Raw genomic sequence first — 25307 nt, 5'->3', positions numbered from 1 at the left:
TGAACAGGCCATCCACTCGTGTGTCTTGGTGTCTATTTACTTTGCCAAACCAAATCTTGATTTCCTTTGTGCCAAGCTGAGACATTTTTGCTAGGGATCCAAAATGGAAGAAAATACAGTCTTGCAGAGATTCCATAAGAGATAGAAACATAAATAGATGATTATAACCCAGTGTGAAAAATGCTGGCATGAGGGAAGTATTTTCACTATAATACCACGTATTATTAAAATTTTGAACTCCTGAAGTATAGAACATGCCTCATTTATCTTTGCAACCTCTTTAGCACAGTAACTATTATGTACATCCAAAGAATTCAGAAATAATTATTGAACTACTGAATAATTGAAAACATTGGTGCAAACTCTATATTTCTGAATAATGTCATTAATGCAATAAGAGCCTAAAGTTTTTTTGTCACAATTCCATTTTAATTTTTTTTTGAACTATCAATTATCCCTAGGTAAGGACTACTAAGAAGACTAAATTTGCTAAGAAGGCAATTAATTAGAGTGCTCAAAATCTCAGCAGACCATGTACCTTTACAAAAGACTACACTTTTTATTTTAATCCTAAATACATGGCTCCTATCTACACTGTGCTACTTCTCTGCTTCTTTAAGATAGTAATACATTTTAAAGGCTAATGATAGAGATCAGAGTCTTTTAAAATACTAATAATTATGTTGCATTTCAAAATGTACTTAATGTATACCTAATATTAATTTTGAAATACTAATGCTCTGCGGTTGTGTACTGAAGCAGTTTATAAGTCCAGAAAAAACTTGATAAAAATTTCATTGCTTGAAGTTCATCTGAAGCTCAGATATATAGAGCATTTACATTTAGAGACTGATAGGAGAAAATACCTTGTATAAAATCCCTATATTTAAATGACCAGTTCAAAGTATTTAGAGAAACAGACTCAATCATTGTTCTTACTCTAAAAGATTGAGGACATTGGATGGATGATAATATTGATTGAGTTCTGATTATACTTCTGATTTCAAGGTGAAAGCTCCTAGAGTGTGGGATTTTCTCTATCTTGAGTTAAGCAAGATACACAGGGTGGAAGATACTATAGATAGTTAATGAAATGTATAATAAAAATATGGTTGAACATAATCTTCAGAGGTAATTTCACATTTCTGTGGACTTTTATCCCTATACAGTTTGCCTATCCATTTTATTTCTTTTTTGAAACAAGGGCTTAACATGACTTCTCTGCTGGTGAATATCACATGTAAGCACAAATTATAGAGAATCTTTGACTCCAAAATTAACTTGTTAGTTATTTTTTAAAATTTCTTTTGGCCTTATATTTTAGACATTGAGAAACAAGATAGCATGATGGTTGAAGGGAGATTCTGGAAACCAATTGTTTGGGTTCAAATTCCAGCTCTGCCACTTATTTTATGACTTTCAACAAGTATTTCAACCTCTCTGTGATTTGGCTTCCTTATCTGTAAAATAACGGTAGTAATTTTCTATTTCGGGGTAATTAGAAGAATTAAATAAACACAAGAAGAATTCCAGATCCACAGCTAACGCTCAGCATGCATGAAGTGTATTGTCACTCTGGTCTTTGAGCAAACGGTTTTGGACTATTCTAAACACTTTATCTACATTTTCCTGGTTTGATTGTAGCAATTCTAGTACATGGTAACAGACAATCAACACTAGATTCAACTTAGAAATATAAAACAAGCACACACAAAAAATAAAATTGATGAAAATATTCTGGTAAACTTTTGCTTAATAATTGATGCAGCAATAGTCTCTTGGGCACACCTGCTACCATAATATGTTTAGAGAATAAAACTATATAAGATCTTTGAATTGCAATTTCTACTATTTCAAGTTACAAATTACTTCATCTCTGACACTTGTCACATTCTATGCATTATGTCTTATTAGGCCATTATCGTAGACTGCCAAGTAGGAAGGAAAAATATTCAATTATTTTTTCTCAAAAGAATTATAGCAAAGTAAATCTTTGCCATTTGCAGAGGAAAATATATATCTCGCTACAGTGCCAGGAGAGTATTCAAACCTGGCCATTCACTCTATGTAATTAGGAATGGATCCTAGAAAAAAAAGTCAAATAATATGAGTTTAAAGAATTTTTAAAAACTTAGTCAAACTTTCACAAGTTTGGTGGTAGATTTTTTTTCTCTTTGGGATGTCAGGAATTACCGTAATAATTTACATTTATTTTTGAAGATTAACACTGGTCCAGTTACAGTGCTAACCACTTTACATTAATTATTTTTTTAATCCTCAGTATAACAATGTTATGTGATACAGTTGTTATCCCTCACTGAATTAATGAAGCACCCAAAGCTCAGAGAAGCTAAGAGATCTGACCAAGATTATCTAACTAATAAGTAGCTAATAAGCAGACAAGGTTAAATTCTCAGTGGTTTGTCTCTAGGACCCATGTTCTTAAACTTTATGCTATGCTGCCTCTTTAAGTATTTATTAACAACAGTCAAACCTCGATTTTTTTCTTTAATATAAAATTATTTTTATTCTAATATTCTGAAAATTCTTGATTTGAGTACAGAGATTTCATGTTCTTCAGATTACGTGATCTGATCCCAGACTAACTGAATTCAAATCCTAGTTTTGCTACTGAACACTTTTTGATCTTTGAGTCAATTTATTTAAAGTTTAGGAGCTTCAGTTTGCTCATCTGTAAAATAAGTGCAATCATCATGCTTCATACAATTCTTGTAAATTTTAAATGAATTAATATATACAAATCATATAGACCAATGCATGGAGAAAAGAAAAATTCAATTAATATTAGCTATTATTACTATTAGCAAAAAGCAAGAGCTTGGGCTCAGAATGTTAATATATTAAATAAACTTAGGTTTGGCAGTGAGTAGCAGAAAACTCAAAATGACTATGGCTTTAAAAAGACAAAAGTTTATTTCTGTTTCATGTAAAAGTTTGGAGATAATCATTTCAGGGCTGACGTACCTTCTGTGTCAGGAACCCGGCTTATTAGGTCTTGTTGTTCTGCTAGCTATGTTGTCTGTTGCTCCACTCAACTCATGTTCAACTTTGGCTTGACCATATCCAGCCACATCCGTCTGTGTTCAAGTCAGCAGAGAAAAGGAGAGGCTAAAAAAGAAGAGATAAAAGGTACAAACTAACTCTTAAGTTTCCCAGAAGCTGACACATATAACTTGATCTGACATACTTTTGGTTAGAACTTAACAGCAAGACACTACTAACAGCAAGGAAAGCTGAGAAACATAGTGTTTATTATAGGCATGCATGAAGGGACAAGCATTTTGGGGGGCCTGTCTAGGTTTTTCTTAAGGAGCTAAAAAAATGAGAGGGAGGGGCGTGAACTTTGTTTCAGTGTTGGCTGGAAATTTGTTTTTCCTAATATATCACTTTTCATAACAATGGATTTATTAGGAAATATTACATGTCTTATTTACCCTCTTTTATATTTTTAATAATATCCTCTGTCCTAGTTACATGTTTTCTCCTATTTTCTTTTTTCTTTTTTGCGTTACGTGGGCCTCACTGTTGTGGCTTCTCCCGTTGCGGAGCACAGGCTCCGGACGCGCAGGCTCAGTGGCCATAGCTCACGGGGCTAGCCCCTCCGTGGCATGTGGGATTCTCCCGGACTGGGGCACGAACCCGTGTGCCCTGCATCGGCAGGCGGACTCTCAACCACTGCGCCACCAGGGAAGCCCAACGTAGAATCTTTAAAAAAAAAAAAAAAAGTGTCAAACTCAGAAACAGAGAGTGGAATGGTGGCTGCCAGGGGCTGGGGGAGGGGATTGGCCTGTTGTCTTCCACAGAGACTCGGCTGAGCTCCTGACAAAGACACTCCACAGACTTCTTTCTTCTCAACAAGCACTCTCATCCCTCAGTTTTGAAAAATATGTTGTAACAACTGCTATCTGGGAAAACGACAGAGTTAGGGGGAGTGAGTCCAAGTCTGTCCTGTCATTAAGTTAGCAGTGTGGCTCTGGTGGGTCAGATCTGTGGGGCTGGGCCTTTCCGTCCGCAAAAGGCGGTCTCCTGATTGGATTTTGCTAAATGCTCCTTTCAGGTCGAATATGCCAAGATTCTGCGTTATGCTTCTAATCTGAAAAAGTTTTAAAAGTAAAGCAGCAGAACAAAGCTAAACCGTTTTAAATAATTACTTTTAGAAGGTAACCTTTACGACATTGCAGTTTAGAATAAATCATCTCACAACTCCAACGTCTGATGGTGCTGCTTCATCCCGGCCAGCAACTCTCTCCTGCGCGTCTGCCACATGCCAGGTGCACAGCGTCCCTCTCCTTTCCCGCCCAGAACACTCAGCGCTTCTTCCAGGTGAATTTCCCGGGGGCTCCCTCCTGGCCTGGCTTCTTCCGCTCTCTGACACGGGGATCAGCAGTAAGCAGTCCCGCTTGGGTATCCACTCGACCTTCTCCTCGGTGACAAAGCTGCATAAGGCTCTAGCCGGCTGCAAGCGGACGGTCCGCGCCTGCGCCCCCCGCCTGCCCCGCCCCCCCGACGCCGTGTAGGTCACGTGGTGTTCTCCAAGCCGGATGAGGAAGTGGAAAGGGAGTTATCAGCTGTTATCTGTCCTGAGTTACCGGAAAGTAGAGCAGGTAGTCGATCCCATTTACTTCTATTCTCCCACTTCCATGGTGATAAACAGCCACTTCCGCCTTTGCAGTCTTTCTGTTACCTTGGCCTGTGCTGAAGGCCATACCCTTCTCGTCATACTGCAAAGGCTCAATCAGCTGTATTTTCGGTTGGTTACACTCCTGCGGAACCTGCTGACAAATCTTCAGCCGCGTCACACGGCAACGCCAATAACCTTTCCAGCAGCCGAATGAACTGTGCGTAATCTTTTTTTTTTTTTTTTTTTTTTTTTTTTGCGGTATGCAGGCCTCTCACCGTTGTGGCCTCTCCCGTTGCAGAGCACAGGCTCCGGACGCGCAGGCCCAGCAGCCATGGCTCACGGGCCCAGCCGCTCCGCGGCATGTGGGATCCTCCCGGACCGGGGCACAAACCCGCGTCCCCTGATTCAGCAGGCGGACTCTCAACCACTGCGCCTCCAGGGAAGCCCCCTGTGCGTAATCTTGATCTACAGTTTTTCCACTAACGTTTCTTCCAGTTTCTCCTTAATCAGCCATCTGCTGCCAGTCGGGTCTTTGACTTTAGTTTTTTCTGAAAACAGACCTTTGGCTCACAGCTGGTCTTGACGGTTTTCTACATCTGGTAGCTTTCCGTATGCTCCATGCATTAATGAATAATATGACTGTCTGCCAGTATAAAAGAGAAAATGAAATGGGCGGCCATCTTCTCCCCACTGGATTGTCCTTGTCTTGGAAAAATCTCTTCAGGATGCTTCATTATTGGCCGGGCTCGCTTCTCAACCAAACCACTGGGAAAAAGGTAAGCAATCGCTCTATCAATATCCTCTTGGGTAAAAGTTTCTGGATCTTCTCCCATCATGTTGGCTAAGTGTCTCTTTCCTATGTTGAATTCTTCAATCTGCTTTTTAGTAAAATCCACTGTGGAAGTTTCACGTTTTAAGGCTGCAACATTTTTCCTTGTTGTTACAACTGTGGTGTGTCTTAAGCCTTACTATTTGGCATCCGGGACTTCTCTGCAGCTTAGCAGCCGCGGCTTTCCAGAGGCCCTGACCTCGGGCAAAGCTAACCCTACCCCCAAGAAAGAGCCGGTATGAAGCGGCTGCGCCGCAGTACACACGGATAGCCGCCATGTTGGCTGCGGGAGGCGCGGGCAGTAGGACGAAAAGCCGTCTCATCTAATTATTACACGGCCACAACTTATCAATACCTACGCTTCCCTGTGCTCCCATTTTTCCACAGTGACATCTTTCATATTGTTTCAGATCCCCTTGACTCTATATTTAATTCACTTCTGCCCAAGTAGGCAAGGTATTGTCTCACCACTGCAGAGGAGCTAAATTGGGATGGTAAATATTCAACGAACTTAGACCTCATTAATAATACTAAAATGTTTTCCTTATAATTCTGTTTCACTAATAAAAGTTGGACAGATAAATAGTTAATAAATATTAACATGACTATTTAATATTAATATATAAGTCACAGAGGACAATCCATTCTACCTAGGCTAAAATTACGACAATAACAAATAAGTGCACAAAAAGGGATCATTTACTTCCCTATATTATAAACTCTAAAATACTCACGCTTCAAAGTATACTGCAAAGTACTCACATTTGGAAATGTAATCCTTGGAAAAGCCATGGCCTTGTACCATTCCTTCTTCTAATCCATAGATGAGACCTATGAAACCAGTTGAAATGTTTTCATAATAACGTATTTTTAAATTACCCCTAGTCTTCTCTCTTCTGTGTATTAAGTATTCTCGTTTGTCTTTCAGTCAGAATCCAAAAATCGTTCACTTTTGATGTCATTCAAGCCTTACTAAGGAGTGCTTTATTATATCCCAGAAAGACAAGCAAAGGAGCAATTATTCATGCATAATAGGTGTTGTACAGGGAAGCACTAATTGTTATGTATCCACCTCTTTCCTGACAAAGCAATGTCCTAAGCAGCTGTGGAATATAGCACACACTATTTAAACGTATTTACCCTAGAATTTCATTTCACCACATAACAATAAAAAAAACTTACATCATTTGTCAGTACAACTTTGATTGCATGTATACTTTCTTTTACTAATAATTCATCTCAAAGTTCATTGCTTAAGGTTGGAATAATGGGGACAAAACTGAGGAACTAAATGAAAAGCAGAATTCTACATGATAGTATTATCAGCTATAGATACTGCTTTGAACTTTTCTCAGTACAAAAGATTGGATCATAAAAAACATCTGGTTAGGAATCAGTTTCAAAATACTACCAAACATCATCTGTATTCAGTTAAACCAAATGTTAAACACTAAATGATATATAGTATTCAAGAGAAATAAGACCACTTTTCGACAAAAAGAAAAATGTGCATAAAATTGAATGTTACGTTTCATTAGTTCATGTTCTTTGCAGTCATCAATTGATCTTTTGTAAAAACTAATAAAGTATGAACTGAAAAGAATATCAAACATTCTTAGGAACAATAGTGACATGTTCAGTAAATAAAATTGCTTTCGGTGGTTTTTCTGAATAGAGATATTCACAGAAAGAGTGACCCAAGCTCATTTGTTGCCAGTGGGCTGTATGGTACAGGAGCTGTCATACGTTGCATAGTTAAAAGTTTTTCAAATTCATGGACTTCTAATAAGATTGTAACCTTCAAACAACATTTAAAATAAATTCCACTTTTCCCACAATTTATCATTTTCTAGAAAATGTATAGTCACACAAAAAGGATTTTATTAGAAGGGTTCAGTTGAAATAGAGATGTTGTAGACTTTGGGAGAAGAAGAAAAGACCAAGTTTGAAACAATAATAATATCCCTCAGGTCAAGCATTGCCTGTTAGTTAATGAATAACTGGGTTAGAGAACCCCAAGGCAAAGCCTGTTCCTTAAATAGCATCGTGTATAGCTGATAAGGGTTTTCATATTGACATTTTCTGTAGTTTCCCACTGGTCTCTTTTTAAAGCTATGGGTCCTATTGATCCACATCCCTATGTTCCCTTTTAGATGTTCTTCTCCAGAAATATGCTTTCATAGATTTGTAAATGTGTGCACAAAGAGAAAAAACATGACCTCAGGAAAATATCATGGGGCAACAGTAATAGGTCTTATGCAAGATGTCTGCCATTCTCTGGAGAATGAGGATTGAATGTGGAGAGTGTAGGGAGAGATGCAGTAAGTGTGCATTTCTAAACCCATAATTAAAGAGGATATGTTTCACAAATAATGGCAGTTTTAAACCTTCCTGTATTATTTCTTAAAAAGGATTGGGGGTTAATTGAATGTGGGGCTTTGGGCCCCATGCCAGCTGTTCTCATTATCATATTTTCATATTTTTAATTAGTGGCAAAGAGTTACAAGCATGCTTTCTCCAAATATTTGGAACAATTTACCATGGGGGCTAATTTATTGGTAAAATCTGGAAGCCACTAAAGAAGCTGGTGGTCTAGTATAATTTAAAATCGTTCTAAACTCCTCATATTCTAGAATATGAGAATTATATATGTAAAAGGAAGTTCTTAGGTTATTGCAGCTAAATACTCATTTTCAGAAGGGCAAGTTGAGCTGCAGAGTGATTGACTTCCCTAAGGTTAGAAATGCAAATATACGACTCAAAGAAATTCACAGATATCAGTAGAGGGATTGTTTGTGCATTGTTGTTAAAAGTTCAAATCATTTTTTAAGACTCAAAGATAGGATCTGGTTGGAAGGTAAGTGCCCATTATCTAAGACCTTACTCTTTATGCACAGAAACAAAGGTAAGGAGCAAAGTAAAAGGATTAGACATGTCCAAAAACGGCCCTGGGGTGTGGGGACCGGAAGACTTATACACAGATCTTTAAGCTGGTTAGGAATATCCTTTTTACCAGACCATTGTTTCCCACAATACGTCCCATCTCAACTGTTGCCTTGAGGTACCTGGCAAATAATCCATCAGATGATACATACAGATGTAAATATATAAATGCATATGCACATACACATACATAAACAGATATTTTAAATATGTTTATAAACCTATACTCAAATGAGTTTAAGAATGCTACCCCTTCTAGGAGTTTGCCACTGAAATATTAATGAAAACCTCTGAGAATTCCTGCAGTTATAAAGCCTTTGTGAACTCAGAAAAAAAAGAACCTCCCCTCCCCCTCCAGGCCTGTACACACATATTTTAATCTGTTGTACTTACTGTTTCTTTAGCTGGGAACGCTTTTTGTTATGTCCATAATCATTCTGTAGAAATAGTGTCCCAAAAAACATATTTGAGAAAATAATGTCTTAAGTGTTCACCTTCATGCATAGAACAATTTGGGATGGAGAAATGAAGAGATAAAATGAACAAATGCAATGAACACCATACATTCTGCTTCTTTCTTCCGTATTAGCCCTTCTCAGCAAGCAATTCTCTTTCTTTTTTTAAAAAAAATTATTTTATTTCATTTATTTTTGGCTGCATTGGGTCTTCGTTGCTGTGCACAGGCTTTCTCTAGCTGTGGCGAGCGAGGGCTACTCTTCGTTGCAGTGAGCGGGCTTCTCATTGCAGTGGCTTCTCTTGTTGTGGAGCACGCACGGGCTCTAGGCATGTGGGCTTCAATAGTTGTGGCATGTGGGCTCAGTAGTTGTGGCATGTGGGCTCAGTATTTGTGGCTCGTGGGCTCTAGAGCGCAGGCTCAGTAGTTGTGGCACACGGGCTTAGTTGCTCTGTGGCATGTAGGATCTTCCTGGACCAGGGCTTGAACCCGTGTCCCCTGGATTGGCAGGCGGATTCTTAACCACTGTGCCACCGGGCAAGTCCACAATTCTCTTTTTTGAGAGATCCCATCAGCTGGTTCAGAAACCTCTCTTAAATTTTGCTCACTCTACACAGCCTAGGAGGAGGTATAGCGCAACAATTAGTGTGGACAAAGAGAAAAACCAATGTGGCTGACTGATAGAATTGCATTTCTAAGGCTTGAGTTTCTCATGAAGGCTGAAATGTATGTATACAATTTTTAGAGATTGCCTTGTGCCCTACACAATTTAAAGTAATTGTAGAAAAGATTGTTTCTACAATTCATAGAAAAGATGGTTGTGAAGATTAAATGAGATACTACATGCAATGTTCTTAGCACCAATGCCTTACACAAAACACTCATTAACTATTTGGGCTGATAATAGGAATGTCCATCACAAGCTAAGGTGCTGAACATAGTCAGTTTTTCCATTTTCATTAAAACAATTCCATTTCTTTCTTGACACCCCCACCCCACCCCAATACCAACCTGCCGGGATGACAGGGCATTTGACTTCACTTGATATCCATGGTTTAGTTTCCATTGTGTTGCCCAGTCCCAAAGTTTAATCCTATTCAGATGCTTGGAAGGGAGTTCAGCAGCTGAAGGCATCTGGTGCTTGGTTTGCCTTTCACACAGGCTGCTATTAAAATGTCCATTATTCTATTTCTCCATGCTCCTTCAATTCCAGTGATTCTAGTGAAGCTTCTGTGTAGTCCATGGGACTTGGACATGACTATATCGCTACCTACATGCCAAATATAGGACATGGGAATCCCATCTGGCCTGCCATATCTTATAATCATCACTTGGGTCTTTCCACTTCCATTGTACCATCACTGGGCAGCAGGCTACAAGAACCAATAGCTCTCAGGACTCCCAAATGTCTCCGTCTGTCTCTGCTCTTTTTTTCTCTCTCTTTCTTCATAGACAAGGGGAAGAAACTCTCTTGCTAATTAATCTGTTGGAGACTGATTTCTATCCTCCCAGTTTCCTGCCACGATAGTTTTTCCATGTCTACAACTTTTCTCTGGTGTTTGAAACCAAAATAATAAAATAGGGAAACTTAAAGGTAAAGTTGATTTTCTACCCTGCCTCCTCCCAACATATTATCCTACCTGAATTATTTGTCCTAATTATTCTGGGAAGGTGCTGATATAATCAGAAACTCTTTGGAGCTTTGACTAGTTCTAACCCAGACATACCTTTGTTTTCAACTACGCAGAGATAAGTTCTATCCAGTCCTCTAACCTTGTCCAAGCTCCTACTCAGCTCTTTCTGTTTACCTATTTATCTACTCGTTTCATCCCTACTGGACTGTGTTCTTTTTCAATCCTAGAATTATCTTCCCACTTCACTTCACCCTTAGGTTTCTTGTTCTGTTGTCATTATTCATCTCTTGGTGGGAAGTACCAATCAGCCCTGACAGAAGAGTTCCACGGGGCTAAAGATGACTGCAGCTATCTCATAAGATGGAGCACCAGAGAAAACAAAAATGAGGCATCATGTAGAGATAAAAACACAGAGGAAAGCCAGAAAGTATAGTCCAGGTAGGTTTCCAAAATGAACTAGGCCAAATGAGCATATGACAAACTAGGAAGGATAGGGAATCAGGGTCCCAGAGCTGAGAAAAGAAGATACAGGAGTGGACATGAATAAGCAGGTCGTAACTTGAGCCAACTTCCTAAGACAAAGTGTGGCGTCCAACATTAATTTTTATGTTCCAGTCACTGCATGTTATATGGGCGGGGGCCTCCTTAGTTTCAATGTGTTTAAAAATGGTGATTAGGCATTAAATCTATGCTAAAGTTCATATCAGCGCAATAAGAAACGTCACCTACTACCAAAGGAAAATGCAAAAGATGATCCCAGAGGTTGTAGGCAGGTATTTGCTTTTTCCCTCATACAATGCCCTGTATTTGTTTATCCACTTTAATATATCACCGTCACATCCAGTATTAGCTGCTTATGTGAGGTGGGTCTTACAGAATCTGAAAACTCATCCTGGTGGTGGAGTTTAGCCTATTTATATAATATAGCCCAAGTAGTTAGTTTTATACCCAGATATTTATAACTCTTGCTATTAATAAATTTTACAAGCTGCAGAATAACAGGAAGGAGCTAAAACCATAGTTCTTCGAAGTCCCTCTTGTTTATTTATTCAGCATTCTGGATTTGGTGCCTAGAAGTTAATCTTCAGGAATCCACCTTATAGAAAGGCATATTTACCTTTACACAGACTAAACCCCAAGGGATAAAGTATGACATTTTCATGAAAGTGACAGCAATCTCCAGGCTGATGTGAGAAATATGATGAACAAATTTTATCATCATTTTGCTCTAAAGGGTTTTGCTTTTCCTTTTATTTTTGTTTCTTGACTGTTAGGTGATTAGAAAAAAATTGTTTGTGCCTTAGGGCGTCCTTATACAGCTGGTCTTTATCACAAAGAATTGTACCTCATTGATATAATTAGGTTTAAAGAAAACAAATTGCTATTTGTTTTCTATTTAGCCCATCTGGAATTTATTTGATTGGTTGATTTGATTTTTCCCTTTTTATTTCGCATTACCTGAGGTTTTGTTTTTTTTTTTAAATATTCTATTTTATTTCCTCTTGGTTTTTAGTTATGCATGTTTGTTATATTATTTAGTGGTAGTCTAGGACTTATAATATGAATTCTTAACTTACAACAGTGTACTAGGAGTTATGCATTCATTTGTAATGGAAGAACCTAGCAATAGTATTCTTTCACTTACCCTGGTCCCATATTTTGAGCTAATTTTCTCTCACATTGTACTTCTACATATCTTACCAAAAGCCACAATTTATATTTTTGCCTTAAGAAATGAAGTTAAAAAAATTAAGACAGAAGAAAAATGTGTTTTATATGTATTGATATAGTTTCCATTTGTGATACAGTTCATTGTTTTGTGTAACTCTATTTAACTTCATTTTCCTTTGATTTAAATTTCTTTATTATGTCTTACAGAGTTCTATTGGTGAAAAGTTCTCTCAGCTTTTATTTTTATCTGAAAATATCTCTTTTCCTTTCATTATGTCTATGCTGTACAGATAATTCTAGGTTGACAGTTTCTTTTTCTTTCAGTACTTTAAAGAAGGCTTTTGCTTTATTCTAGTTTGCTCTATTTCTAATAAATAAATGATCATGCTAATTGTTGATTCTCTGTATATTGTACGTTTATTTTAATTCTCTGGCTGTATTTAAGCTTTTATCTCTACCTTTATTTTCAAGCAATGTAACTACAGTATCTCATGTATTTTTTAATATAATTAAGACTTGGGGACAATGAGCCTTTCGGATCTTTGAATTGAAAATTTTCCACTAATTTGAAAAAATTTCAGCCATTAATTATTTAAATATATTTCTTTTTCAATTTCTCTTCTAAAACTTCAATTAATTATGTTTGACCACATATTATTGTCCATAGGTCACTGAGGCTTTGTTTATTTTTTTATCCATCTTTCTTCCTGTGCTTTTAGTTTGGATGCTTGCTTGAATTCTGCTTCCATGGACTGTATGTACTTCATAAACTGCCTTTAAGCAGAAAACCTGGACGATTACGGGCCTTACCTTGTGTGTTTCCCTTCTCTCAGGAATTAGTCATGTGTTGCCTATTGTCCAATGGCTGAAAAGAACTGTGTAGTAATGGATCAAACTATGCAAATATCATCTTACAATTCTATAGATGGGAAGTCCAGTACAGGTATCACTGGGCTAAAATCAAGATGATGACATGGTAGTGGTTCTTCTTGAAACTGTAGTATTTCTTATGTTTTGCAGCTTCTAGAGGCTGCACAGAATCCTTGACTCACCTCTCCCTTTCTTCACCTTCAAATCCAGCAAGTGCAGATCAGCTCCTTGTCACCTCATGTCTCTCTTCTTTTTCCTTCTACCTCATCATGTTGACCCATCGAAGAAAGTTTCTCCACATTTATGAACTCATGTAATTAGATTGGGCCCACTCTGATAATCCAGGATAATCTTCCGTCTCAAGGTAACTTGGATCACCTGTATCTGTATCTTTATAATTACAACTGCCAAGTTTTAGATACCAGTAACATTCACAGGTCCTGGTAATTAGGGCATGGACATCTTTAGGCTCATTATTCTGGACCTCAAAAATATATATGTCCATTCATGTGTAAAATGCATTTACTTCCTCCCAAGGTCCCAAAAAGTCTCACCCACTACAGCATCAACTCAAATTTCCAAATCACAACTAAATCTAAAGAACTCAAAAGTCCCAATTCTCATTGTCTGTAACATCCAAATTAGGAATGGTTGAGACTTTGGGTGCTATCCATTCTGGGGCACAATTCCTCTCCATCCGTTGGACTGTGAAACTAAAGAAATAAGTTTTCTGTCCCAAATACAACGATGGGACAGGACCCTGATAACAGTTATAGACATGCTGGTTCAAAAAGGGAGATAATTAAAGAAAAAGCAGTCAATGTTCACAGTTAATTTAAAAATCTACCAGGCAAATTCCATTAGGTTTCAAAATTTGGAATAACCCTCTCTGGGCTTGAAATTCTCTTCTCTGGACTTGAAACTGCTCTCTAGGTTCATGTCTCTGCTCTCTAAGATGTCCTGCCTTTTCCACTTGTAGCTTTATTAGCCTGTTACCTGTAGAATTTTGGAGAATCTGGCAACTTTTTTCACTCACTAATGTTTCTTTCCCTTTGGTGCAAGGTGGTAGTATTTCTGATGATATACAGTTCTCAAGAACTTTCTGGATCTCCCATGTACATCACGGGGATTCACTCGATTAGATAAGGGGCTCACCCACTGAACTTTCCTAGATAATTCCCTCTCTATTTTTGGTTTCTTCTGAGATGACTGAGAGGACCTATGAGTCACACCATTAATCTCTTCAAAGAGCCATTTGTGTGAATAAATACTCTGACTTTTTGATTTTTCAAAATCATTAAGGAAAAGTTGAGCAAAGCCTTTCTTTTTCTTAAGAGTATTCTTTTTCTTTTCTGATAATACATCTTTTAACTAGCATCTTCTGCATCTGGGTGGGCTGAGAAATTCCCAAATCACCAAGTCCTGGTTCCATTTTAATAGTTTTACCCTCACTTTATTTCTCTCATCATGAATTTTACTATAAGCAGCAAGAAAGAAAACATGACCCGCCTTTAACCCTTTGCTTGGAAATCTCAGCTAACTAGCATTAATTCATTGCTTAAAAATTCTGCAGGACACAATTCCACTAAGTTTTCTGCCACTATCTAACAAGTATCCTCTTTCCTCCAGGTTCCAATAACATGTTCCTTACTTCCTTCTGAGATTTCACCAGAAATGCTTTAATGTCCATGAACCTGACAGTCATTTCATGGTTATTTAGGCTTCCTCTAGAACAATTTATGTTTTCTCTGTAATGCTCCTCACTTTCTTTTGAATCCTCACTAGCTGTCATTAATGTCCACGTTTCTACCAACAGTCTGTTCAAGGCCATCTAAGCTTTTTCTATCATGTTCCACAACATTTTCCCAGCCTTTGCCCACTGCCTAATTCCAAAGCCAGTTTGCATTTTTAGGTGTTTGTTACAGCAGCACTCTTCTCCCAGGTATCAAATTCTGTATTAGCATTCTACTGCTACTGTAACAAATTACTACTTACTTAGTGGCTTAAGCAGTACAGATGTATTATTGTACAGTTCTCCAGGTCAGAAGTCTGACACGAGTCTCACTGGACTAACATCCACAAATCAGCAGGCCTGTGTTTCTTTGTAGAGGTCTAGGGGGACAATCCATTACCTTGCCTTTTCCAGCATTCCTAGAGGTTGCCAGCATCTCTTGGTTCATAGCTCCGCTCCTTCACCCTCCAAGAATCAACAATAGGTTGTGTCTTTCTTGCATCACATCTCTCTTCCCTCTCCTTCTGTCTCATCTCTCTAACGCAGCTTCATATAATTAGCTTCATATAATTAGATTGGGCCCACCAGATAATCCAAAAGGATAATATTGTTACTCAAGGTGCACATCTTGATCTATTCACACCTGCAAATCCCCTTCTTGTCATGTAAGGTTACATATTTACAGGTTCTGGGGCTTAGGGTCTGGATATCTTTATGGAACCATTATTCTGCCTATCACAACTTGTTTCCTAATAGTTCTGTGACTTTTATAGTTATTTGCAGCAGAAGAGCTGGTCTGTTACTAGGTATTCCATCATGACCATCATGTAAAGGAAGAAAAGAAATTTGTGGGTTAGTTTTATGTGACATAAAACTAAACTCATGGTTTGAAAATTAAAGACATTATTTTAGTTTTAAAAGGAATGCCTTGTCCTTATAGTCAAATATAATTTCATTTCACTTGTTTATCATTTTACATATTTGGATATTATTTTGAGAATGTTATATTTTATAAATTTGAAAAACATATGTTAATATATCTCACTTCATCAACAAAGACTGAAATAATGAGAATCCAAAAATGTAAAAGTCTTTAAAGTTAGCATAATTCCAAAGCAGAGGAATAAGGAGTGATTATAAGCTATGTTTATGTTGATGCTACATGACATTATTCTGTATACCAATAGACAGAGATATTCACCATTTTTGTCATGATCTGTTTTGAATTACATAAGTTTTAAATTATGCAAAGACTTTGGCAAGGCAGACTTTTGAATAAAATGTAACTGCCTCATACGAGTAAAACATTTTTTATCAAGGTTATTGCTAAAGATGTTACAGAAAACATCTGAAACATAAAGTTAAACATAAATAAAATGTAGAATTATTTTATAAAGTCATAACTGATTTTTGCATTGAAACTGTTTCAAGTGTTTGATTAGTGAATTGGAGTAGAGGGAAAGAAGCAAAAACTCCTTAAGAAACATGTGGAAAGGTAGAGAAGGGAAGCTAATATAAAAGTTTGCATTGGCTAAAAAGTTAGGAAATGTTAGCACATTAATACCTACATATGTCTAAAAGATACATACAAGATAGCAAAGGGCAGAAATATAAAAGTATCAGTCCAATTAGTGGAGGAGTTAAAACATATTTTCTTATATTGAAAAAGCTAAATGAACTTGGAAAATCATCATGAAATAACAAAAATAGAAAGCCTTAGTTACCTTAAACATACAGCATAATTTCTGTCCAAAAATATTCTGGAATAATTCTTAATGATATTAGCAAACATTAAGGTGTTTTACTAAATTACAGAATAAATATCGTACTCTGGATTTTTAGAAATTGTAAATGAAGTAGTAGGAGTGGCAAAAGGCAAGAGGATAAACTATTAATTGTTGCCCTTGACGTGTAGTTAATAATGCTTTATTTAAGTATGTAGAGTTTTATGATTTACAAAGTATGTGCATAATCCTTTTTTTTTTTTAACACATTTATGAGCTAGCAAAGGAAAGAAACAGCTTGGTAGGAATTAAAGTTTACAGAGGACTGTTTTTCTTTGCTTGCAGTTCCATTTTAAACTTTTAATTCTTTGCTTTCAAATTCTGATACTATTTGACAGAAGGAAAACTGAAGGAAATGTTCCTTGCCCTACTTTCTAAAATGATTCAAGGATAGAATCAGAAATGCACTTAACATAACTAATCAAATGAATACAAAAGCAACAAAGAACAGAACATGTCAGTATTACCGAACAGCATATCTTGTGGAATCAAGGTACAGCAGGTAAAATTTATGACAAACTTGTCTATGTATACCAAAGAAATCTCTTACCTGTGTTAAACTTGAGACCACCTAAACACTTAAGATATTATAGAATTCAATTTCAGATTTTAAGTAAGAAGCTCAATGTTTTCCTTCAAAGTCTCTGCTAGCAAGCTGTGTAACTCCTTAGAGAGTGACTGGATTATGTATTTTTGGAGAACAGGGATAAAGGATATAATGTGTAAAATAAGTTAACCTAATTACAATTACTTGGGTTAAATCCATGAACCCATGCTATATTTTTGCAGAGCCGATTCTCCAGGAAATTTTAAGTTCCTCTAAGGAATTCTCCTTATCATGGGTTTGATCCAGATTTAGGAAAGGAACTGTGTTTTATCTTTCCTCTTGCTTTTTTTCCCCCATTCTTGCTACAAATTTTCGCATAAGTAATGATCATGGCCATACAATGAAGCTTTTGGTGTTGAAATAGTTCAAAGGGCCATGATTGGGAAGTTGGAAAGAAGGAAGAGGTGATAACTCTATGTAATGTCATAAAACATCATAAACACCATAATATGAAGCTCTACAAAGAATGATACTGAAAGATTCCTCTTCCCTCAACACCTCCTGCTGGCCCCTCATGAGAGGACTTGTCTTATTACAGTAGCATTTGATTTCAGACCAGTTTCCATTTTAAGAGGAGGAAATAAATAAAAATCTTTTTAAAAAGTAAAGAAAAATGAATATTTAAGTGTATATTCCCATATGTTGGGAAAATATACTTTGATGTCACTGCGAAGTGATCTCAATAAAATCATTCAATTTGGGGAGTGTTCCATCCTGCTCAGATAGCAAACCAGGTAGGGATTTGTGTCCCTTTCACCTAAAGATTTCACTACAGGATCAGAGAGAGTGTTTCTACCAAGTTTCCTAAACATACACATTAAAAAACAAGACTAAAACTTCCATTACACTGGATACTTTAATCCAAATTCAGTCTACATCATCACATGTGTTTGTTTGTTTGTTTGTTTGTTTTTCCAGAAAGAGTGCAGCAAGTTGAATATCCTGTTGACATTATGTCAATATATTTTAACTTGTGCTCTTTGGGAAAAGACAAAAATTATTTTTACTTATCTTTAAATATATAATATCTCCAAATGAAATAATGTTAATATTCATACAAGAACCTAAATCATGATAAAAAGTTACTGATTTTAAAATTATCCATTTCCTGAGTTTACTGAATTTGCAATATAAAGTTATTCTGTCCTTAACTCTGAGATCAGCTTCTTTATGATGGCTTCATGCAAATGGAGGTACATTTATATCTTTGCTATGACATCACTAATTTAAAATATTTATGGGCTTATTTATTGGTACTATACTAAAACCTGAACACAATATGTGTATATATATGTATATATATATACATATATATATATGTAAAATGTATCCTTATGCATAAACTTATAAACAAAGAATTTTTAATGTAAAAGAAGTAAAGTAAATAAATCTCACCAAATGACACTATAAAGAGCTATTCAGAATCATAAGATTCTACATACATATCTCTGCTGAGGACTGCACATAAGACCTTATTCTAGATTTAACATATACTTTTCTTTGGTACTGAGATCATCCAAACTATACATGGTACTATAGCCAGGTAGTTCAGAGAATGAAGCAGCCAAGAATAACCAACCACACAACAGGAGGCTCTAGTGGCAACACTGCTTTCATCACTCAGCAGTGAGGATGGTCAGGTTCGAATGCAAGAAGCTTCACCTCTACTACATCAACTCAGCTAGCTGGTTTTTTAACTGTACTTGAAAGGAAAAATACTGCCCCTACCCCAACCCAAATGAGACCACCTCCTCACTTTAATCAAGTCTGTATCTAAGCATCCTTTGAATTTACCTGATTGAAGGATCCTAGTGAGGAGTCCAGCCCCATGCCAAAATTCTATGTGTGATTTTTCAGGCCCAGTCGTTGGCAGTTACAAAGGCTTTACCTGGCAGACCTCACAGGGGAAAGCTTCCCTTTCCACACCTAACTTGGTGGATAAGCAGCAAACTGCAGTCTCTGAAGGGAGTCGCAGTCAAGGACTCAGGAACCCCTGGCTGGCCTTGCTCGTATTCATATCTGCATTCTTGGTCCAGACACCTTCGTTCAGATCCCACTTTATCTGGGTACTTAGCAGAGGCCTGCCTCAGGCACCTCTTCTGAAATCTCCTTATTGGAGGAAAGGGGGGAAGGGAAACCTGAAGACAGTTTTCTTCACTCTGAGTCAGAACTCAGTACTTCTCCACTCCTAGCTCTTTCTCCTTTCCCTCCCTTCTCCCCCACTAGCTTCATACAACTGCAGGAACCTTTTGTTGGGGGCTCTCTCAACAGTGGGACATCCCCTATATCTATAATGTCCACCTGGTCATTGACCTGTGTGCCATTCTTGAAGGAAAATGGAAGGAGGGGAGGGAGGGACGTTGGTGCTTTCTCTGGTTTAGACTTTGATTATATTATTGCAGTAAGAGATCAAAGGCTTGACTATTACTTTTATTTTTGGCTTATTGCTTTAGTCAACTATTTCTACATCTGGCAGCACAGCTCTCTGCAGCTCAGCTAAGCTCCTGCCTGGCGTCTAGAACTTAGATACAAGAGAGGCTAACAATTCAAATTTCCAGGGTTTTATCATAGCAAAATGGATGACTAATGTGGGAAATTGCCAACATGTAGGAACCATATTCTAAAGTGCTAGGTAGATACTAATGAAAGTAATAATGTTTAAAATTATGACTTATTAAGCATCTATTGTGAATAATACACCACAGTGGCAGATATAAACAGCCTGTATGTCACTCTTCACTGTACCCCTTGATGTTGTTCTTAGTATTATGACCACTTACGTGTAAGCAAAATGGAATTCAGAGAGGCTAACTACCAAAGTTACAAAGTTAGTTTCAGAATTAGAGTTTGAATAAATTCTCTTATTCAAAGCCCTTATTTTTCTTCTGGTTTACCGCAATATAGCTATCTTTCTAATACATATATGTACAACAATATTTGTTCAATTAAATTAAAATATTAATATTTTTGATAGAAGATGAGCTTCAGGGCTAGTATAAAATTAGCTTTCCTTCTTTTCTTCAAAAATTAATTAGACTATCTTGCCCAAGTTTCAGCAACCTGTTTTTCATGGCTTAATATTATTTAGTGTTTCTGATTTTATTATAGAATCTTTTGTTTTACAGGATCTGAAGCTAAGACATAAAATAGAGGGGCCTTGGAGTGTCAGATATGTCTTAATTCTGAATCATTAAGTCAGTCAGCCAGTCAATTAAAAAAAAAGAAAACCAATAATAAAGTGGAAAAAAATAGTAGGCGAGAAAATGTCAGGAACATTTTTTTTCCTTTACAAGTGTATTTGTTTCTGCAAATGGTCTCAATGAATCATTTCAAAATTGAAAAAGAAACAGATGTCAGTTAAATTAGAGAGTTGAGTTTAATGACATGGTTGCATAGGTATGGCACACAAAACATCTGTGTTCTAGTATCAACATTAATTTAATTTCTTTACAGGAATCATTTACATTTTTCTTCATCTTCAATAAGTTGTTTTTCACCACACAAAATAACATTGTAGTCATGAAATTGTTGTCATCTAAATAGACCACTGTGAGGCTGACTCTACAGCCATCACTAGATAAGTTTGTATTCTCATAGGGAACTGTATACAAAAATAACAAGTGACAGTTGATTAATTCTAAATGATGTAGACATTATATTTTTTGTGCCATGTGAGGCTGTTTAAGGATTAGTAGGATTAATAAGTCATACCATATGCAATTGTAAAATGTCAGTTTAGGATTTGAGCTTTCTCAGATTTCACTTTACTTTCCCCTTGTACCATTACACTTGTGAAGCACAAGGTAAGAACCAGACTAATGCCTGATGCCTAAGCAATTTATTTGGGTGAATAATGCAGTTTTTACTCTCATTAATCTAACTTTAAATATATATATATATGCATATATATATTTATTGAGTATTTACCATGTGTCAGACCCCGATTAAAGTACTTTAAATATAATATTTCATTTGGTCCTGTAATAGTCCCATGAGACAGTTGTGACTATCCCACGTGTAAATGAGGAAACTAAAGTTTAGTAAGGTTATAGTAAATTGCCAAGAGTCACAACGTTAGCAAGTGACAAAGCTGAGTTAAAAACAAAGATTTGTCTTATCTTAGCATTTGCTCTTAGCCTCTGGGTCCACTGCCTTTGAGAAATATTCTCTGCTCCTAGCAGAGGTCAGTATGGGCATAACTCATTTGATTACACTTCACTTTATTGCACTTTGCGGATGTTGTATTTTTCACAAATTGAAGTCTATTTGTGCCGTTTTTCCAACAGCATTTGCTTACTTCATGTCTGTGTGTCACATTTGGTAATTCTTGCAATATTTCAAAAATTTTCATTATTATATTTGGTATGGTGATCTGTGATCAATGAATTTTGATGTTACTATTGTAATTATTTTGGGGCGTCATGTATTATTTAAAGGCTGTAGGATTTGCAGAATGGTAAATAAGCATTGGCTTCAACTTAATATCACCAGCTGCATTAGACCGTAACAAGAGAGTCAGCCTGCTCTTTGAAGCTAGATGTTGACTTCTCTCTAGCTATGAAAGTCCTGGATGGCATCTTCTTCCAATATAAGAATGACAGCACATCTGTTTACAACATGGTTTATTGAATATTTTAAGCTCACTGTTGAGTCCTACTCCTTCTTTCAATGACTGCTGCCCATTGACAATGAACCTGGTTGCCCAAGAGCTTTGATGGAGATGTACAATGAGATTCATATTGTTTTCATGCTTGCTAACACAACACCTGTTCATGAATAAAGGAGTCATTTCAACTTTCAAGTCTTATTATTTTAGAAATACATTTCATAAGGCTATAGCTACCATAGATAGTGATTCCTGTAATGAATCTGGGCAAAGTCAATTGAAAACCTTCTGGAAAGGATTCACCATTCTAGATGCCATTAAGGATATTTGTGACTCATGGGAAGAGGTCAAAATATCAACATTAACAGAAGTTTGAAAGAAGTTGATTTCAGCCTTCATGGATGACTTGGAGGGGTTCAAGACTTCAGTGGAGGAAGTAACTGCAGATGTGGTAGAAATAGCAAGAGAACTAGAATTAGAAGTGGAGCCAGAGGATGTGACTGAATTGCTGCAATCCCATGATAAAACTTGAATGGATGAGAAGTTGCTTGTTACAGATGAACAAAGAAAGTGGTTTCTTGAGATGGAATCTACTCCTGGTGAAGATGCTATGAAGATTGTAGAGTATTACATAAAATTAGTTGATAAAACAGTGGCAGGGTTTGAGAGGATTGACTCCAATTTCAAAGGAAGTTCTACTGTGGGTAAAAATGCTGTCAGACAACACTGCATGCTACAGAGAAATCATTGGTGAAAGGAAGAGTCAATTGATGTGGCAAACTTCATTCTTATCTTACTATAGGAAGCTGCCACAGCTGCCCCAACTCAGTTGGCCTGATCAGTCAGCAGCCATCAACACTGAGGTAAGATCCTCCACCAACAGAAGGAACACAACTCACTAAAGGTTCAGATGATGGTTAGTAATTTTTAGCAATAAAGTATTTTTAAATTAAGTCATGTACTTTTTTTAGACAATGCAATTGTACACTTAGTAGACTACAGTACGCTGTAAACATGATTTTTATATGCACAACTCTTTGCAAATAGAAAGTTGTTTCAACCAGCAGAATTCCGTCTCTTTGGGGCATTGGAATCCCAGTTTTCAGGAACTACGCTGGGGACCTAATCACCAGGAAAGTGACCAAGACTGCATTTTTAACTCTGAGTTATGCCTGTATATGGGACAGTTCCTATCTATGTCTCTTCCTTTAGTTACACAAGTCCATTAACTATAGAATTCAGGACTAGTCAACTTACTTTCTTAGGATATTCCAGAGTCATTGTTTGGATCTAATTTTCAATACATGTTTCATGAGAAGTTGGGCCAGCATCAGCATTTTCAAAAGAGCTGCTAAAATTCAAGGGAAATGTATATAGGACAGACATTGGGGCCTAAACCAAGCATCCCCACATTCAGACTAAAACACCCTCTACTCTAAGGAGGGAGTGATGGTAACTTACTAGCAGCACCTTGAATAGGCACCTAAGGAAAGTAAAATACTCTCCAGAGTCAAGAGGAGTGCTAGAGAAAGTGTCTTTAAAATGCAGACATATTGCTGTGAGGAGGAGAGTTAAAAATGCAGTCTTGGTCACACACACAAACACACACACACACAAAACAGCACGTACTGATCATTATATTTATATGAAATTCTATAAAAGGCAAAGTGACCATTGATCAGTAATCACTGGTGGTCAAGAGTTGAGGGACAATATTGACTCTTAAAGAACTCAAGGAAATAGTCTGGAAATAGTCTACATGTTGACCATAGTGAAGATTACATGACTATGTACATTAGCCAAAACTCATCAAGCTACATTTAACTTTAAAATGAGTGAATTTTATTGTAAAATTTTTGTTGTAAATTATACTTCAGTAAAGCTGTTGAAAAAATACTGTGTATTAAAGTCACTTGAAATAATGTTTTTCTTTTCTGATTATGCCACCAACTTTGTATATAAAAAGGTCTTTTTTTTCAATGTTCTCAATTTTTTATGGATTTCATTTTCTCCCTTTTTGGTTTCACTTTGATTCTTCTTAAGTTAGTAAATGCATTTATGTGAATTCAGAATGAAAACTTTGAAACAATTTACATTCACAGAAGCCTTGCTTCTGTGTGCATCTTTCACAATGTTTCCCCTCCCACCTGAAGGTTAGAATTAATATTGATTTTTGGGTTTTCTAGTCCATCATTCCTTTTAGAATACATAAACATCCCCCCTATTACTTAAAAGTCCATCCTTTGTTACTTAAAAGGTAGAATACTACAAACAATATCAGCACTTTGCTATTTTCACTTAATAAGATATGCTGTAAATTACTCCATATAAGTGTACAGAAATGTTTCTTATCTCTTTTTACCTTCTATGGTACAAGGATTAGCCTCATGTAGGGGGACTGGAGACAGTACTTAGAATAAACTTGCTAATTGCGACATAGGTTTCAAATGAGAGACTGGATAAGAAAGAAGGGACATACTAGCTTATTTTATTATTTTATATGTTAGGCAACAAATATGACAAATGTACAACACACATGTATTAATATAAAGAAAATAATTAGAATGCAGCTAAAATTCTTTCTAAATGCTAAAATATAAAACATGGGTAAGTATACTTTTTGTCCAGTAATCTAACTACTAGAAATGTATTCAAAATGTACAGTTGGCAAAAATACAAAATGACTTTTGTGTGAGGCTAATTTTTGTGCCATTAATTGTGATAGCAGAAGACTGAATGCAACCTAAAATTCCAATATATGGTGAAAAGGGATAGAAAATGTTGCCATACACTTATATGGAGAAATCTACAGCATATCCCTCTCGTGCAATTCTTTTTGCCAAACCAATCAGTGCAGTGCATCTTCTTGTAATATGACCAAGGAAAACATGCAAAATATTAGTTCCTATTGGAATGTCATGCAAATAGTCTTTGAGATGCTGAGTACTTAGACTGAATAATCTCTTCACTGAGCATTATGAATAGTCTCAATATATTTTATCCATTAATTAAGTAACTTTCTTATTCACTTAATAATCATATAATGTAATACTGAACAGAACTCAGACCTTAGCTCTATCTGTCCATTTTATAGATGAAAAATGTGAGGACTCAGGGTTGTATCACATTTCTATAATATTTTAATTTAAGAATCATGTCTGTAAGGAATAGGCCATATCTTTTTTTTTTAACTTTTTTGAGGTATGCACGTGGAACACTAGATCCTTGAAAAGGTGGGAAGTGAAACTTTAAAAAACCACCTTGCAACATATATATGTGTCCTACAGTTAATGCCCTACAAGTAATATATGTTCTATAAATAGTGTTTTACTTCTCCATTTTTCTCCTTTAATCATCTCTTCCTTCTGCTCACCACTTTTGTTTTAAATTCTGATGGTGTTTTTGATTAAATGTGAGTTACTGCTTTAGGTTCCTTCATTTCTTAGTGGTACAACTGGTTTCCATAAACTTTGGTGCTACAATTTTTCTACCTCTTATCTTCACTGTATCAGGAATTCTAAGATTGTCTCTTTTT

General features: G+C 36.5%; 1 pseudogene; it reads right to left on the bottom strand.

Annotated features, from left to right (window-relative positions):
- Positions 1-4328: 4328 nt before the first annotated feature.
- Positions 4329-5749, bottom strand: LOC132434311 (small ribosomal subunit protein uS9m-like; annotated as a pseudogene).
- Positions 5750-25307: the final 19558 nt, after the last annotated feature.

The sequence above is a fragment of the Delphinus delphis genome, chromosome 11, assembly GCF_949987515.2.
Source record: "Delphinus delphis chromosome 11, mDelDel1.2, whole genome shotgun sequence".
Lineage (NCBI taxonomy): Eukaryota > Metazoa > Chordata > Mammalia > Artiodactyla > Delphinidae > Delphinus > Delphinus delphis.
The sequence above is the reverse complement of the archived record's forward strand: the minus strand, read 5'-3'. Positions and strand labels throughout refer to the sequence as shown.